The sequence below is a fragment of the Empidonax traillii genome, unplaced genomic scaffold (assembly GCF_003031625.1).
Source record: "Empidonax traillii isolate 1590-97213 ecotype Southwest subspecies unplaced genomic scaffold, ASM303162v1 scaffold941:size231608, whole genome shotgun sequence".
Classification (NCBI taxonomy): Eukaryota; Metazoa; Chordata; class Aves; order Passeriformes; family Tyrannidae; genus Empidonax; species Empidonax traillii.
Window position 1 is genome coordinate 67,558 of NW_020956134.1, and position 4,913 is coordinate 72,470.

Sequence of the window (4,913 nt, forward strand, 5' to 3'; positions counted from 1 at the left end):
TTATAAGCCCTCTCAGCCCTTTGGTTCCGGAAACAGCCTGATTCCCAGGCCGGGAGAGAGTTTTTCTGACAGGATTGTTTTGATACTTTTACTTATTGAGGTATGTGAGTACCTTTCCTTTTTTTTTATATTTTTTTTCTGTAACATCATGTTAACTGCATATTCCTTATTATTTTAAGTATAACTCTGTGTGATTTTGTACAAGGGAGGGCAGAATCTGGATTTACTGCTTCTGTCTTCCATAAGTTTCTAACCAGCTCCAGGAAAACAAGTCTGGGTTTGCCCTTTATGAGAAAAAAAAAAACAAATGCAGGCACTCTGTGCTTCTGGGGCTTTTGGGTGACCTTCCTGCTAAAATGTTTCTGTGCTTTAGTTGAGTTCATTTCTGTGTTACAGTAACTTCCTTTGTTAGCTGAAATTTCTTCGTCAAAAGCGAAACTACTAATTAAGTGTTTGTGATACATGGGCTGAATGACTGAGGTGGTTTTGAATTGTTGCCTTATTTTTCTAGCAACTGATTGCTGTAACTCCAGAGCCTGAATAGGCAGAATCTGGAAAACAAAAAATACAGAGTATTCTTGCGTTTCTTTCAGTCATGACTGACTTAGAGAACCGGGGTCGGTGAGGGGAAATACGTTTCTTTCACTTTCTGGGAAGTTCCTGGTGGGTCGGAAGAGCTATAGAAAAAATATTCTCCTAGTGATTTGCCTGGCTGGTCACGGGTTGGGAATGCTGCGGTGATATTTAAGGCAGAAACGGTGCAGAAATCTGCAGAGATATTGCTTTTCTGCAGGGCTGGCTCTTGCCACAGGGGGACACGAACCAGGCGCTCGGTGTTTCCGTGTCACGCACGTGGCAGATGTGACACGGCGAGCTGAGCAGAAGGCTGGAGAAGGGTGCAAGAGATGAGCAGTTGTGCCCCCCACCCCAGCCCTCTCCATATTCCCAAGCACGTCTCTCAAGGCTGTTTGCTGATTTTGCCCAGCATTAAATGCCTGCTGGCAGGCGCCCTGCCACGTTAGGCCTGGGCACGATGCCATCGTGCCTCCCCTGTCCCAGGGCTTGCTCTCCTGGGGTGGCACAGGGGAGACCTGAAATTGTCCTTCAGGGACCTACAGAGACCCAGAGGAGGAGGCTGGGGAGAGCTGGTTGATTCAGAGCCCAAAAAAATCCAGGTTGGTTTGTATTTGCTTGTGCACGGGCGATGCTGGGGTACAATAATATTCCCTGCCTCGCCTGTAACACGTGTTGGGTTGCAGTACCAACCCGTACCCTCCTGCTTCTCTTCCTCTCCGCTTCACAGTCCTCTTATTACTCCAAACCACCTCAGCACTGAGGGCACAGTGACAGCAGGTGGCAGTATGTGACCACACATGGGAAGCCGCCATTTGTTTGTGGGGTTTTCTGAGTATTTGTTGTTGGTTTATGGAGTTTTTCTTTCCTTTTTTTTTTTTTTTTTTTTTTTTTTTTTTTTTTTTTTTTTTTTTTTTTTTTTTTTTTTTTTTTTTTTTTTTTTTTTTTTTTTTTTTTTTTTTTTTTTTTTTTTTTTTTTTTTTTTTTTTTTTTTTTTTTTTTTTTTTTTTTTTTTTTTTTTTCCCGTTTTAAGTCAGAAATTTCGTTGTGGTGTTGCAAGAGCTGTTGAGGTGCTCGTAAGTTAATGGTGATGGTGGTACCTTCCAAGAGTTAGTTTGGGAAAGGCATAACAGAGTACATAATGAATTGTAATGAGGTTCTGCAATGAGTTATTGTCACTGTGCAGCAAACAAGTGGCTGGTGTTCAAACAGAAAAGAAATAGGCCCTTCTCAAGGACAGGTGTGTTCCAAAGATATCCCAGTATATTCCACTGGATCCCAGTGGGAGGGAGGAGAGATGCACGAGGAGGAGGAGGTGTGTTCACTGCACTTTTAGATCCCAGTGCCAAGAACAGCTCTGCTCCATGAAGCAGAGAGGAGATCTTCCAAAGGGGGAAGAGAGAGCACTGTTCCCTCTATTTATTTCTTTGCTCCTTCTTTACTTAGGGAAAAATTTTCCATTTCCCGTGCCACCTGACCCGAATAAACTGGTGAGGAAGCTCACTTTGAATACCAAAGGGAACTATTCCTTACAGGTTGGCTTTGCTTATGCCACTCTCCAAGTTCTTATTTTATTTTTACATTACAATCTGCCCTTGGTCCTCCTTTGGAGCCCCTTTGCCTTCTTCCCTTCTCTTCCTTCTTGCCTGTCTGCTATCTGAGTTTCTCCTCCGTCTTCCTGCCCCTCTTGTTGTCTGCTGTTCTTCCCTCTTACCATCCTCCTGATTGTTTTTCCTCCCCCCAGCGTTGCTCCTTGCACCTTTTGTTTATTTTTTCTCTGGACCATTTCTCCCTCTGTCTGGATTCTCTCCCTTTTGTCCACCCCACTGCCCTTCTTACCACATGGACACCGTGGAAAGAGGTGGAGGTGTTGTGATTGGAGTCGTTTCATATTGATGGTTGTGACTTTGCTGGAAGATTCATGCAGTTTGGTGGGAGAGAAGCTCCAGTAATTCCAGCTCCACAAGATGTGGAAAAGGAAAAGGGAGGTTCAGTGCCATAGGCCAGTGCTTGTTTCTTGCTAAAATTAATCATTAAGGCCTGACACAGAATAAAAATTGTCAGCTCTTCCCTATTGTCCTTTTCGTAAGGTGGAACAAAGCTTGGAGTGTTAAATGTGCTGGAGCATCACGTCTCCCAGAGAAGGTTGTCTTCATGCAGAAAATTAAGAGCTGAAAAGGAAAAAAGTAATTTGTGCAACTAGTTTGAAAGCAAGGAGGTTAAACATTGCCTTCAGCAGGACCCAGATTTTACCGTGGGGACTTAATCTGCCCTTCCTGTCTGGTTTGACACCAGCTAGGAAGAGATAATGTCTGGCTGAACTGAGCCAACATTTCCAGCTCCCTTGATTAAACAAAGTTATTTTGAAGAGTTAAAGTGTATATAAACTGTATTTTGCTGATATGTAGCAGAACCAGAGAATATATTTGGCTTTTTGTTGTTTGTTTGTTTGTTTTTTTCCCTTTGGATTATGTGGATGTGAAGGTGCTAAAGATTCCGCATTGTGTGGCACTAAAAGCTCTGTTCCAGTAGCTCAGTTTCTAGCATTTAGGGGCATGGAGTCAGCCTTGGAGGTACCTACATGACCCTTTGTTTCTTTTTTCTTTAAAGATAGGTATGATTTTGTCCCAAACAACTTGAGTGCTTCCTTCCTACTCAGGGAAGCAGGTGCCTGGCTCATCTTTACCTTTGATTGTTCTGGAAACCCTCCCTCGGCGCATTTGCTGTCTGATGAGGTTTATTAAAAAAGGACTTTTTATCACTGTAGCCACACGAATTGGCGTTGAGAGGAGGTGAAGGCAGCGGGTTTCTCTTCCCTCTTTGCAGCCCCTTGCCTGGGACTCCAGTCTGTCCCTCACAGAAACTCCTGGTGGTGGAAACAGCGGGATTTCACAGCACAGGGAGCATCGGTTTATGGCTCTGTGTACGGTCTCACAAGGGAACACTGTTCAATAGGCTTCAAAGTGATTCAGCCCGGGCATCACCGTGGCTGTGGCCACATGTAATATAGCCTGTAGCTCTTTAAAGAGGATTAGCCTTAGATCAGGGACAGCATTCATTGCTGGGTCTCATGGAAAGCAGAATATGCTAATGAAATGGAAATGTCTACAGCAAACATTGCATAATATTGGAAAGCTCAAAACTGAGCATTGTGTCTTGATATCTCTGCTGGAAGGCAAGCTTTCATTTGATTTGTTGTTTCAAGAAAAAAATCAAGTGTGTAGTATCCCCACAAGCTCTCTAATAACAAATTAAGATCCAGTTTGCAGTTTTGCTAGCAAAATTAGAAAGATAAGAACAAACATCTGAAGGTAACTTTTCAAACGCTGCTGAGTGCTTTAATGATGTCGTAGCTCTCCAAGAGAGACAAAACCCACCACATCTTCAAGTATCTTCATTTGGGTTTGCTGCAACAGGCAGAGGTTTGGTTTGATCCTGCCTTCTTTATCCAGCTGCCCCTCCATGGCTTTAAACACCATTTTTGGGCTTGCAAGACTTTCAGCATCAGTCCTGCAGACACAGTGTTTCTGGCATGCATTTCTGAGCCATTTCACCTTTTTAAGGCACTTTCTGTCTTGTACATCCACCTCCACTGGCAGTCCATCGGGCTTCATTGGGCTCTCTTGTTTCAGTTTTACGCCTGTCTTTGGAATGCTTGGGGTTTAATATTGTATAGATGTATAAAAAGCCCCCAAAAGTTCAAGGTGACCCGTGATTCCAACTGTCTGTCTCGAGACGTTGTGGAGCATTTTAAGCTTCACAGGAAATTTGTGACCCTGAACTGGAGCTGCCTCAGTGCCTGGACCTTGAAACCTTTTCCCCCTGGGAGCGTTTTGACCCGCTCCAGGTGCTTTCCTCCTTGCCCAAGCGAGCAGCAATTCGTGGCACACCAGCCCAGCCGTGCGCGTTCGTGGCCTGGGGTTTGGTGCTCGGGCAGCGCGTTCAGAAATGCAAAATATAAACTCCAGCGATGGCCATTAAATACCCCGATGGGCCCTTTCGCTTTTGTGCACGTGAAGTGCCTCATCCCGCTCTGCTGGGGAATAAAAGTGCACAGAAAGCATCTGGGAGGAAGATCCTTCTGGCTCCACTTCCAAAACGTGCGCTTTCATTGCTTAGTAGGTTTTTTTTTTTCTTTCGGGGTTTTGTTGTTCTGGGATTTATTTCTTATGGTGGCGGCTAAGTTTTGGGTTTGTTTTTTTATTTTTAATTGTTATTATTTTTCTGTTTGGAAGGAGTTTGTGTTTTTTGCTGTAGACGTGGAGGGTGGTGATACATATTCATGAAAGAGAAGTCTTTCCAGCCCCTGCCTGGGTTGACAAAGACTTAGCTGTTTCACA

General features: G+C 44.1%; 1 protein-coding gene across 1 annotated transcript in view; it reads left to right on the forward strand.

Annotated features, from left to right (window-relative positions):
• Positions 1-4,913, forward strand: part of ALPK1 (alpha kinase 1) — a 39,118-nt gene continuing 34,205 nt past the window's right edge. The window contains exon 1 of the mRNA XM_027903187.1: positions 1-100. The gene's annotated coding sequence lies outside the window, so the exon portion shown is untranslated. The remainder of the gene's footprint in view (positions 101-4,913) is intronic.